We start from the raw sequence: 13,099 nt of genomic DNA on the forward strand, positions 1-13,099 counted from the left end.
AGTACGTGTACAGTATAGTCTGGTTACTAGAAGCTGAACCTTCTTTAAACTCCGCCCAGTGTCTTGTTCGTACAATAGATGATGTACATGGGTGACATGGGTGCCTCTTTGAGACGTCCGCCAAAATAGTTGCCAAAACTTGACATTAATTTGTTAAATTCACATTTTTCCACTTTCGGACCACATATATGACATAAAATGAACACTCTGAAGTTTGAATTATAATTGGTATATTGATTAACACAAAATGTGACAGTTAAAACGAAGGCGATTATAAAGATTACCCTCTTCAAAGTAATTAACATCGGGGTATTCGTTGCATTTCAGTATTTACAGAATTCAACGGTTTGGGGGCAATAATGAATAAAGCTATTTCGTAATATTCGTAATCCATTATGACACGAAAGTAGAACACAGAAATATATACTCATACTGACGGGATGGGAAACTTAAATAGAAAAAAGGAGACTTTTGTAGATAAAACAACACAAAACAACAGTCATGCAATAACACCTATATACGTCATGCAATTGAAATACAATGTACTATACCCCTACTAGCTCATGTGTGACGTAATATTTTGTTTTACATTGAATGGACCCGAAGTGCAGAACTATGACTTGCACCAAGCAAAACAGAGGAACAGAACAATAGACTAGCCCTTTTTAACCCAATGAAATAATAATGAATTACGGATAGTAGTAGCAATGGTTTTAAGGAATGTGGCAAGGTTAAGGCATAAAAATTGTGAAGGAATTACAAGATGCTGTAATTATTCAGTTGAGTCATATCCCTTCGTATTTTGCTCTTAAACGTAACTTGAGTTTAGTTGGGGGCCTCTAAGGGCTCAAAATGGGTTGTTTGGTTCAGATTCTTCCAAAAGCACCAAATTTGGCTCATAGGTCCCTTGTACCATACTCTTTCGATTTTTGATGGGCGCCAAGACTAAAAACCCTTGGGGCCGCCATATTGGTGGAATCCAATATGGCCGCCATCCGGGTTAAAGGTCAACTGCAGTTACAAATTGAAAAGGTTGATTAATGTTATGAATCCCATGTGGAAGATTTTACGGGGTTAGAGGATGTGATTCTAAATATCATTTGTGCACTTCAAGGTCACTATCACCTCTCAAGGTCACTTTCAAGGTCAAATAAGGGTCAAATCAGGCATTTTGTGCATTTTTTTCGAAATGGCGTCTGTGAGCATTCAACTGCAATACACTGGTACCCCTATTTTGTCCCATTTGTCATCTCTTCCATACTCCTTCAATGGTCAATTAGGGCCAAGAGCGGTTCCATCCTCCTACATATCAATAATGATTATGACAAATAAATGAAAAAATTATATTTAAGTTATATATACATATATATATATATATATATATATATGAATAATTATATACTATTAGTATATATATTGAAATTTTGAGCACAGAAAATGGGCTTCCATCGGTTTCGTTTTCTTTTCTCATGTTCTTTGCTCAAAGTTTTCGCTATTTATCAATTGTTTCAGGTCAGTTTTTCCTTTCTTTGTTTCGGTATATACATACATATATATATATATATATATATATATATATATATACATACATATATACATATATATATATATATATATATATATATATATACATATATACATATATATATATATATATATATATATATATATATATACATGCTTAAATACGGCCGCCATCCTATTCCAAGGTGCCGAATCAGGGTGCAATGGCAAAGAGGGTAATAAACACGCCTAATCTTATTTTGTCTTCGTTTTTTCTTCTGACGAGATAGCTGGATAGCCCATATGCAACTAGCTGGTCAGTTGTATGTACTTGGGGTGGACCACTTTACCGGTTTATGCACCTTGAGTTTACTTTTTATATCCAAGTGATGAGGGGCAAAGTGTTGTGCCTCTACTAGAGGGGACGGTATGACAACACACACCATTGCTCAGCTATAGACTTGAGATAAGTGGGATTCGAACCCGCGCCGGAACACAAGTCTTTAGACCGCAAGCCATACGCTACCGACTGAGCCACCTCGTCACCTTTCATGGTCAATTAGTGGATATAACTTTCCAGCTGGCAAGCGATATGATTCTCCTCCTGCGGAAATTGGTGTACGCCTGCTCTCCCTTGCTTCCGGGGAATCGAGCTCCTCAATCCAGGTCAGACCGGTATTCTAGGGGCAGTTAACTAAATTCGATCGATAAAGTCCTTTAATGGCAGTATCGTATCAGAGTAGGTGAAGACAATTCAGCTGATGTTTTTTTCTTATCTTTTTTTATTCTCTTTTTTATCAAACGAAACCGTTTCTTTACTGAAAGCGCAAATGACCAGGGAAACTGAACATCTATTGATGTTGTATGGGATACTGATCCTGAAGAAAATAATCTTAAATTGCTACCCTTAACATATGTCAATATCAAGTTGATGGAATTTGTAATTTTCACGAAAAATGGATTTTTGTAGTATTTTCTTTATGTTTTCTTGGTATTGTTGTCCACTCATACGTCATAACCTCTAGTAGTCTCCTCATCCAGCGGTTCCAACACCAAAACTTTAAAAATTCATAACTTTTGCATCGATTGTCCGATTTTCCTCAAACTTTCACTGATGTGTTCTACTAATGTTGCTGCTTTCACTCAATCCACATTGTTCTTGGGGTTTATCTTCCCTTTAACATTTTTGCGCAGCAACACTGTGCAGTCCTCTGACAAGAGATGGTGATGGCACCACTCAAATCTCAGATTATGATTGGAAGAGCGTAGCGGCTTCCTGAAAATTAAGATTGAAAAATAAAGTACTGCCCTCATTTATCAGCGCACAAATATCCAAGAATAAATGGGACAGACAACTCATCCTGAGCACCTGATTCGAGACGGAAATATCCAACAGGAATTGTGATCTCACAACTCTTCAGCTTTCCAACAACTTAGATGCGATCTACGCAAAGATATCCTTACAAAGGATGACATAATGTTTTCTGAAAGCATTTTCTGAAAACAGTATACAATCGCACGGATGAGCATAACATCACATTTTTCGGTAGTGTGCTTTTTTTTTAATCCCGTTGATCTGAGGGAGTTACGGGTGGGTCGTGGTATTGAAAAGATAAAGGACTTTTCAGCTCTTTCCTGTACAGCATACCTCTCTTCCAGAGCCCAACATCAGGCACTGACAGGGTATTACTTCAGACTTGCTTTGATGTGGCATGCAAAATAAGTAGTGGGTCAGCAAACCAGAGCTCACTGACACATTAACTACTTTAATCGTGCTCATGTCCAGCAAGGACTGATGAGCAACAAGGTTTATGGGGCAGCCTGCGTCAACGAGGGTAGGCATCATCTCGTCATAACGTGGGAGCAGATCATCAGAAACCACCCTATCTGATGTGATCCCTGATTTCAGGGAGTGGAGTTGGAGGAAAGATGGCACAGGTACATGGCAGTTACTAGTACTATCAGCCACTCTCCGCAATGCTTCAGTACCAAATTTCATTCTTCTGCACCACAGCTGTTTCAAGGCATGCATTGGGAGGTGAAAAACATGGAAATGGAAAAAAAAATTAATGAAATGAATGAATGAATGAATGAATGAATGAATGAATGAATGAATGAATGAATGAATGAATGAATGAAGGTGAAAATGCACAATGTAGAGCAGGTGTCAGACGAGCCATGGTCAGTAGTTTGATATTGCTGCAAACTTAAAGTGGGGGGGGGGGGGGGGGATGGAGGGCCTATTGAGGGCCTATCTGTATGCCAGCGTCTCGAAGAAATTATTTTCGCTGTCACAACTAACGCGATTTCCAGGGCGACGTCCAAGACGTCTTCAAACAAAGGGACAACTTATTTGCTTGGAAGTCACGGGGATGTTGGCACGCCTTTTGCAGTCGCAGGGACTTATCAGAGACGTCTTTTCTCAGCGACTTCTCCCTTTCGTCGCCATTATGTTATTACGGTCTCCACAAGATGCGGGAACATCTCGAAGATGTTGCAGACAAATTTAGGGGTGCACGTCACGAGACCGACACCCGCGAGTCATACAGCCCACAAGTCATACAGCCCACGAGTCATACAGCTCACAAGTCATACAGCCCATGAGTTCGACGCTAAGCCAACAAGGCCCACGAGACCGACATATTACGCGCCGTGTTGTATCTGTCGAACTCGTGGGCTGTTTTTACCTAGTGTCGAACTCATGGGCTTTATCTGTCTAGTGTCGAACTCATAGGCTGTATGACTCGTGAGCTGTATGACTCATGGACCTGTTTTCAATGTCGAACTCGTGGGCTGTATGACTCGTGGGTGTCGGTCTAGTGGGATGACCCCAAATTTAGTCCCCACGACATGGCCACAGTGATGGAGACTTCGCAGAGACGTCTCGGAGACAAGCTGGAAGACGGAAATAGTCTCTGCAAAAATCGGAAATGTTCGATTCTCCTGCGAATCCTGGAGATTGGGCTCGTCTCCAGGAGACGTGCGTCGTAGAGATGTTGCGGAGAGGAGAGTTGCAACCTAAAGTCTTCAGACCAACGAGATACCAACTTATAAAGTCTTGTGATATCATACCAATTTGCGTCCAAGCACTTTGGATAGAATCTTAATAGACCCTAGAAGGTGTAATGAAAGTTGTACTATAGCATATCTAATCTGTACCCTGTTAATGGTGTCACTGTGGCACCTGTGAAATATGCTTGTTCCCTACATGGCGTTCCCCAGACCGTCATGTTCTCTGAACGGCATATTTAGCTGTGGAGGCACATAAATTTCCTATAGGGACTTTAGAATCGAACTTTCTTACACAAGTTCGAAAATAGCAAATTGATGCCAGCCTGATCACTGGCGTAGCCAGGGGGGGGGGGGGGGGGGCGATGGGGGCGGTCGCCCCCCCCCCCCCCCCCCCCCCTAAGATTTGGACCGGGGATTTGGGAGGCGGAAAAAAAATGCGTGTTTACTGTATGCATTCACATGAAGCGGGTCTCCTTTGCAACCTTTCATCAGATAAGATATTTTTTTGAATATTTCACTCAAATTGTGCACCAGATCGTTGAATATCAATTCAAAATATGCAAAATCTCTCGTGCTTGGGAGGGGGTATCCTCCTCCCAAACCCTCCCCCTCTGTGCCTCTTTCCCTAGCTTAGTACACTTTTTAGATTTACAAAAAAAAAAACCCGAATAATTCTGAGTGCACAAGACTTATCACTTATATTCCGAAAAATCAAGGTTCCCTCATGTATAAGGGGAATTCCCCTTTTAATCGACCCTTTCCTCCCTCAGCCCCCCCCCCCCATCAGTTTTTTTTTTTTTTTTGCGGTTTCCCAAAAAATGTTGATTCCATCATAATATGCGTATACGAGATATCTCAATTTCAACCTTAAAAAGGCAAAAGCTCCATCGGAATTGGAAGGGTGGAGATAACACTCGCCCACGCCTTCTCCCTGGTCGCCCACCCCCCCCCCCCTTCCACCATGCATAGAAGTAGACTGTGGCTATACCCAGATCGTTTTATTTCAATTTTAAAAACACAAAAGCTCCGCGAGCGGGAGGGGAAATCCCCCTTACCCTATAAGCTCTACCTCACTAGACTTTATACATACACACAGATGGTGCACATTCGGAATAAGAGCTAAATTCCGTGATTTTAACACTTCGATGAAAAAGTATTGCACCAAAAATTTGCACCAGATCGCTGAATTTCAGGTCTGAAAACGCAAAATCACCTTCGTGTGGGAGGGGATATGCCCCTATCTACACCCTCGTGTGCATGCTTTTTCTGTTTGATTGCTGAACTGCAGACAGCGTTCATGATATTCAGTGTAAGAATTAATTCAAGAAGATTATTTAAATGATACCATTTTATAGGTAAATTGTTCAATAATGATCTACACTAAAATATACTGCAACCTTAAACAAGTGGGACTGTTTCAACTCCTTAAAACGCGCAAAAAAAAGGCATCAAATTGCACCATTTGCAACATCAAAATGCAAAAAGTTCTCACCGTGGGAGGAAGGACAACCCCCTCCCACTCCCTCCCTCCCCCTTCGCTCGCTCCGCTCGCTTGGGTTCAGTCGCGTTCATGATATTCAGTGAAAAGAATTAATACAAGAAGTGTACTTAAATGATACCATTTTATAGGCAAATTGTTCAATAATAATCTACATCAAAATATATTGCTACCTTAAACAAGTGGGACTGTTTCACGTCGATAAAACGCGCAAAAACATGCATCAAATTGCACCATTTAAAACATCAAAATGCAAAAAGTTCTTACCGTGGGAGGGGGGACACCCCCTCCCACACCCTCCCCTCCCCCCTCGCTCGCTCCGCTCGCTCGGGTTCAGTTGCGTTCATGATATTCAGTGAAAAGAATTAACACAAGAAGTGTCCATCAAAATATATTGCTACCTTACACAAGTGGGACTGTTTTACGTCGATAAAACGCGCAAAAACATGCGTCAAATTGCACCATTTAAAACATCAAAATGCAAAAAGTTCTTACCGTGGGAGGGGGGACACCCCCTCCCACACCCTCCCCTCCCCCCTCGCTCGCTCCGCTCGCTCGGGTTCAGTCGCGTTCATGATATTCAGTGAAAAGAATTAACACAAGAAGTGTATTTAAAAGATACCATTTTATAGGCAAATTATTAAATAATAATCTACATCAAAATATATTGCTACCTTAAACAAGTGGGACTGTTTTACGTCGATAAAACGCGCAAAAACATGCGTCAAATTGCACCATTTAAAACATCAAAATGCAAAAAGTTCTTACCGTGGGAGGGGGGACACCCCCTCCCACACCCTCCCCTCCCCCCTCGCTCGCTCCGCTCGCTTGGGTTCAGTCGCGTTCATGATATTCAGTGAAAAGAATTAATACATGAAGTGTATTTAATCTATACCATTTTATAGGCATATTTATCAATAATCTACACTAGAATATACTGCTACCTCGACAAGTGGCTGACTGTTTCACGTCGATTAAACGCGCAAAAACATGCATCAAATTGCACCATTTACAACATCAAAATGCAAAAAGTTCTTACCGTGGGAGGGGGGAAACCCCCCTCCTACACCCTCCCCCCCCCCCCCCTCGCTCGCTCCGCTCGCTCGGGCTCGGTCGCTTCGCTCCCTCGCAGACTAACCGCCTCCCCAAGATCAAATCCTGGCTACGCCGTTGAACCTGATGTACTAAAAACTCTCTTAAACACGACAGATTTTTTTTCTTTTTTATCCAGATTAGAAGTGATCTTCATAATTATTATTCGATTGAATTTAAATCTGAATTATGAATATCTATTGTGATTGAGGATCCCTGAACTGCAACAGAGAAATAAAAACACTTCTCTTTTTAGTGGCAACGTCAAGGACGCTGGTAATATAGAGAGTAGCCCCCCCCCCCCCCTTATTGCTAAACGATTAATATATTAGGTAGCAATAGGATTCTATTTCTCATATATGCATGTTTTTATTGCATTCCTTGCAGATGAAGATGAAAATAATAATCCAATAATCAAATCTAGCTAGCTCTTTTGGCTGTCATTAAAGCAAATGCAAATAATATTGAATTCCGCAAATATGACCAGTTGGTGAGGACATTTCCTCTTAGGGCCTGTAATGTAAAAATAATTAATGGAATGACTGTGACATGAACTATGATATTCCATAGCTTTGGACAGAACCTCACTTAAAAGCTTGTGTAGCTATATTATAACAGGCCATAATTGAAATGATGCAGAAAAAAATTACCGTAAGTAATCATTAAATATGAAATTGAAGGGTTACCAAGTCTTCAAATTTGATTGCGAAATAAGGATCTGAGTAAGATCCCTTAAACCTAATTACTCTCAGAAAGGGGTTCTTATTATAATTCATGAGTGTATACCTATTTAGTGTTTGAAATCTTAACACGCAAGCAGATATATTGATGGTACTCGTGGGGAAAGCCCACCTCTCCCTCTCCCACAGCCCTCAACAACTGCAATTCTATTAGCAGGGCTGGCATTCCTCCTATATTGACTATAGGCAAGCCATTTTCTAAAAACCTCTTGTGAATATAATGGTTTGACCCCAAATGACCTTTAGGGAGACCTTATAAGGAAAAGTTGACATCAGACCATAAAAACAACTTCAGAATCGAATTCCTCGACCCATAAAACCTCTAAAGCTGACTTTTCAAATTATTGTAACACTTTAAAGGTTTTTTTTTTGTTTGTTTATGGACTGGTCTTTAAACGTAGGTGGCAGCCATATTGGATTTTGCAAATATGCCGCCCCTGATGGCGCCCTTCACAAGAAATACGCCTTTTTTTCAGCCGTTGACAACTGCAATTCTATTACTAAGGCTGGCACTCCTGGAATATTGACCGTGGGCAAGCCATTTTTTCAATAAACTGTTATGATTACAATGGCTTGACCCCTAAATGACCTTAAGGTGACCTTATAGGGAAAAATTGACTTAAGACCATAAAAATAACTTCAGATTCGAATTCCTTGACCCAGAAAACCTCTTAACCTGACTTTTTAAATGATTGTAACCCTTTTATGTTTTCAAATGCAAGTGACCTTTAAACCTATATGGCGGCCATATTGGATTTTGCCAATATGGCCGCCCCAGAGGGCGCCCTTCTTGGCGCCCATCAAAAATCGAAATAGTATGGTTTGGGCTACATGTGTGCCAAATTTTGGTGCTTTTGGAAAAATTTGAACCAAAAATTTCTTGCGCCCCCCACTAGTTTACGAAATTGCGACCATGAATTTTTCTTAAAATTCTTTTCTAAATTACGAGGTTTTCGTCGCAAAATTTTGGCTGAGCTACCGCATGCGAGTATCAAAAGTGGGGTAATACGTGTACAAAATGGCCGAGTACAGCATAATCAAAATATTCATGGAAAGAAATGTTTTGAATCCAGATAACTCCTGAAATCCTTAGGATACGAGCTGTTTTCATGTATAGTTTAGATGAATATTCGGATACAAGATGTTCATCTACATGCTAAGAAGACCTATAGTTTTGCGTTATTTAACTAGAAAGATTTCCAATAGCATTACTTGATAGAATATCATGCAATTATTTTTTTTTCTATTTGTGAATTTAGCACCAAAAAAAAAAAAAATGGTAGAGCAGATCAATAACTCTTTAGAAAGATGAGTTCACTATTTATGGTAATGAGAAGAATATCTTCTGGAATATCTTCTGGATCTTTATGCAGGTAAAAATTTGGCGCTGGAGTTGTGAGTGAATAAAATGAATTCAAAGGTTACAATGAGCATGAATTGTCATTGATATGATATAACAAAGAAAAAGAGGGGTCCTATCATAAGAGAACCTTGTAGAACGCCACATTTGATAGGCTTCAGGGAAGAATCACGTGTCAGGAGTCTTATCCGTCAGATAATCCCTGAACCACTCCAAGGCCTTCCTCCGTACAGCAGCCGACAAAACAAGTCTTAACTTTCTGACGTGTATACCCAGCGAAAGAGAGAAACAGAATCATAGATTAGACCTTTTCGACGAATTGAAAATATAAGGCCTAATTATTATGGACGATAGTAGCCATTGGCGCACGTCATGAGTTCGACACCTACGAGTCATACAACCCACAAGTCATACAGCCCAAGAGTCATACAGCCAATAAAGCCCATGAGTCCGTCACTAATCATAGGCAAAGAAGTGCCCACGAGCCCATAACTATGTATATAGGCAGATAGGTGCCTACGAGTCCGACACTAGGCAAACAAGGCCCACGAGTTCGCTAGTAAGCAAAACAAACAAACAAACAAACACAAAAAGGCCCACACTTATGTCTGTCTCGTGGGCCCTTTTTAACTTTATAGTGTCGCACTCGTGGACCGGACGTTATAACTAGTGGGTGTTGGTTGTGTGTGTGTGTGTGTTTGTGCGTGTGTTAGTGTGTGCGTAGTAGCGAAAGGCTAACATATTTCAGTGCAAAGATATGGCTGGTACTCTAATGCTTCTACCCCCTCCCCCCTCCCGAAAAAAAGGAGAAGAAGAAGAAGAAGAAGAAGAAGAAGAAGAAGAAGAAGAAGAAGAAAGGCATTAACAATTCGGTTGGCAAAATGTTTGTGTTTATCTGACCTAAGTAAGGGATGATAGTGAACTGCTAACAGTGGAGATCATTTTTAATGCACAATGAATAATTCGATGTTGCCAAAATTTGGAGGATATGAATGGGACCAAAATAACGTACACCCTAAAGTCTCTGCACCAATGATGAACATCAGAACGGTGTTCGTCATTACGGGACAATTTTTGTTCGTTTGCAGCTCCTAGCCGCGTTACTATGATAATATTTGATGTTTGGATTTCACCTCGCCCTGCTCTCTATACATTGGCTTTTATGTATAGGCCCATAGCCAGGACATGTTGGGCTTCCCTCATCACTTATCTCAGCGTTCTCGAGTTAGGTAATCACCGGATCTTGAGTCGGGGACTCTACAAGCGTTTGGGAGCTATTTCCACAACAGTGATTAGGAGTAGGATCCTTTTCTTTTCCTGCTCATCCTTTGTCTGGAGATTAGGGTCGTTGATCTGACCCTGGACGGAAGGACTCTCGCCCCTCGCATCGTTTTACATAGGCAATAGGAAAACAACAACAGTAACAGCATTACAACAGTCCCGCAGCAACAATAGAGTGCATGCTCGTGACGTCATGATCAGTCGTAGTCATTTTTTTAGAGAACTGTCTCAATCTCATCTCCTCATCATCGTCACCATTCAGTGAAGACACCATTATGACCTTGACATTGACTTTATCATCCACATCTATCCAACGAACTCACCTCAAAAACTTCTCAGCCTATTCTAACCAGGGTATACACACATCAATTCATACAAATGTTTGAAAACACAATTTCACATACACTGTGATTTGCAGTTTTGGAACGATCATTGTGTGAAAAATACTTCACTGTGTAATCCATCAACGTATAGCTGTACATGTATTATGACAAAATTTACTTCAGGTGCGAGTTTATCCAAGTTGTCTTCCTCTACAAGATGGAACCAAAGTGAAGAAACTCGCACCTGAACCTTTACCCCTCTGAATAATATATTTCTTTCATTAAAAATTTACTTGTCAATAATGTCATTAATATAACATACATTGTACTGTAGAACAACGTTGTGTATAGGGCCTACATGTATTTGACAATTTGAAGATTAATGTTGCAACTTCAGAATCTTTTCAGGAACTTTGGAACCAAGCAAGACAGGCTTCAAATAAACCTAAATGCTTCAACTTTTGTAACATAATGAAAAGTATCCACTGTATCAACAGCCCGTTTTAGATCAGTAAAGAATACATGTACAATTACTCTTGTGTAGAGACTCTTGTCGATAGCGAGTACAAACCAGTCATCCATTACCTTCAGTATCAAAGGCTATTGCAGTGTGAAGTGTTTATCTCGAGAAGCCCGGCTGTGCTGCAGAGAGCAGACCATTTACTTTTAATGAACGGGTCGATTTTTAAAAACTTTTTCTGAGACTTTTGAAATATAATTATGTACATGTATGTGGCAAGATGGCGAAGGGAAATGAAAAAAAAAATGGAATTCGTTTGGACCTCTTCCATCGTGAGGGAAGATCTCCCTCAGCTAGGGACTCATTTAAGAAGTATGTTGTACATTTATTGTATGTGATGATGGAATTATGATTAGGATACCGTGGACTCCAGTCATAAAAAAGTCCTCGGGACCGGCAGTTTTCTTTCTATTGTATTGAAATTTCGTTATAACAGAACAAATAAACAATAAAAATATATAAAAGTGGATAACAAATTTTTACTTTGTTATAACCGGAATTTCATTATAACCGTGTTCGTTATAACAGGAGTGCACTGTATTTTCAGTATGTGCACAAATATACTGTATAGTAAATCTATGCACATGTAGTTGCATATTGTACAGTGTAATACATTGTGTGTATCAGAGGAGTTGACGAGAATGATTATTTGTCTTGTAAATACTGTTTGTGCACAAGTATACACAACTGACACGATGCACTCAGGCTACAACATTTGTTTTGTTTTGTTGTTTTTTTGTAACAAATTTATTTCCTTATACATGGACACATATTTACAGCAGACATGGAAATGTGTGCATTCTAAATCTGTCTCATACATAGGTCAGCTCAGGGCCACAAAAACCTACCATTGCCCACTATCATTAGACGTCTGGCTCATGATTCTGATTTCTTACCTAAACATGACACACATATGCACTAGAATGGTTGGTTGTCATGATATTCTCAAATTGTGGAATATACATGGTCCTAAACATGCTCATGAGTTCACATTCAACTGGCATATAGTGAAAAGTGTTCTGATTACACCAACAGACAATTTAAGGCACCTCCAAAGTGGGATATGGTGTGAATTATGACTTTTTTTTTCTTTCTTCAAATGCACAACTATAATTGCTTGATTTACAAGACAATTCATTACAACTGCGTGCAAAACATGGATATAAACCTGTCAAAAATTGTCATCAAGTTGCAATGGACTTGCAGGTGCATCGAAGAAAGTCTAGGACAGCTTTAACTCAGAACAATGATTCCGTTAATGTGCTATTTTCCCCATAGAGATGGTTTAACAAGTATTGCATGGCACAACTTAGTCGATATAGCGAGTTAGTTTTGGTAAAACATAACGGTGCAACATTCATTATTTGTCCCTATTGCTTTGTTGACGAGACTGAAAGAATAGTGGGAAAATGGTTGACTTCCCATTACTTAGGGGCTAGAAGGACTCACAACCAGGCACATATTTACCTCCGCCAAGGAAGGAGGATTTAAGTGATCATCGACATTGGTTTGTCTGTTTGCAAAATATCTCAAGACGCTGTGAATGGATTTGAATGAAACCTGCAAGAAAAATTGATAATGGCAAAATGAACAGATGATTAAATTTTGGTAGTGATCCGGGAATTTTTATGGATTTTTTTGGAAGGATTTTCTATCTTTAGGCATATATGGTCACTGAACTTTGGAGTTGAAATCTTTGAAGGCTTCCGTGGCGGTAGAACGATGGGTGGTAGAAGGCTCAACGGTGCACCATGTATTCTTTCTAGGGTA

Source organism: Diadema antillarum, unplaced genomic scaffold (assembly GCF_040938485.1).
Source record: "Diadema antillarum isolate AM-2024a unplaced genomic scaffold, OU_Dant_1.0 scf00000167, whole genome shotgun sequence".
NCBI classification, from domain to species: Eukaryota; Metazoa; Echinodermata; class Echinoidea; order Diadematoida; family Diadematidae; genus Diadema; species Diadema antillarum.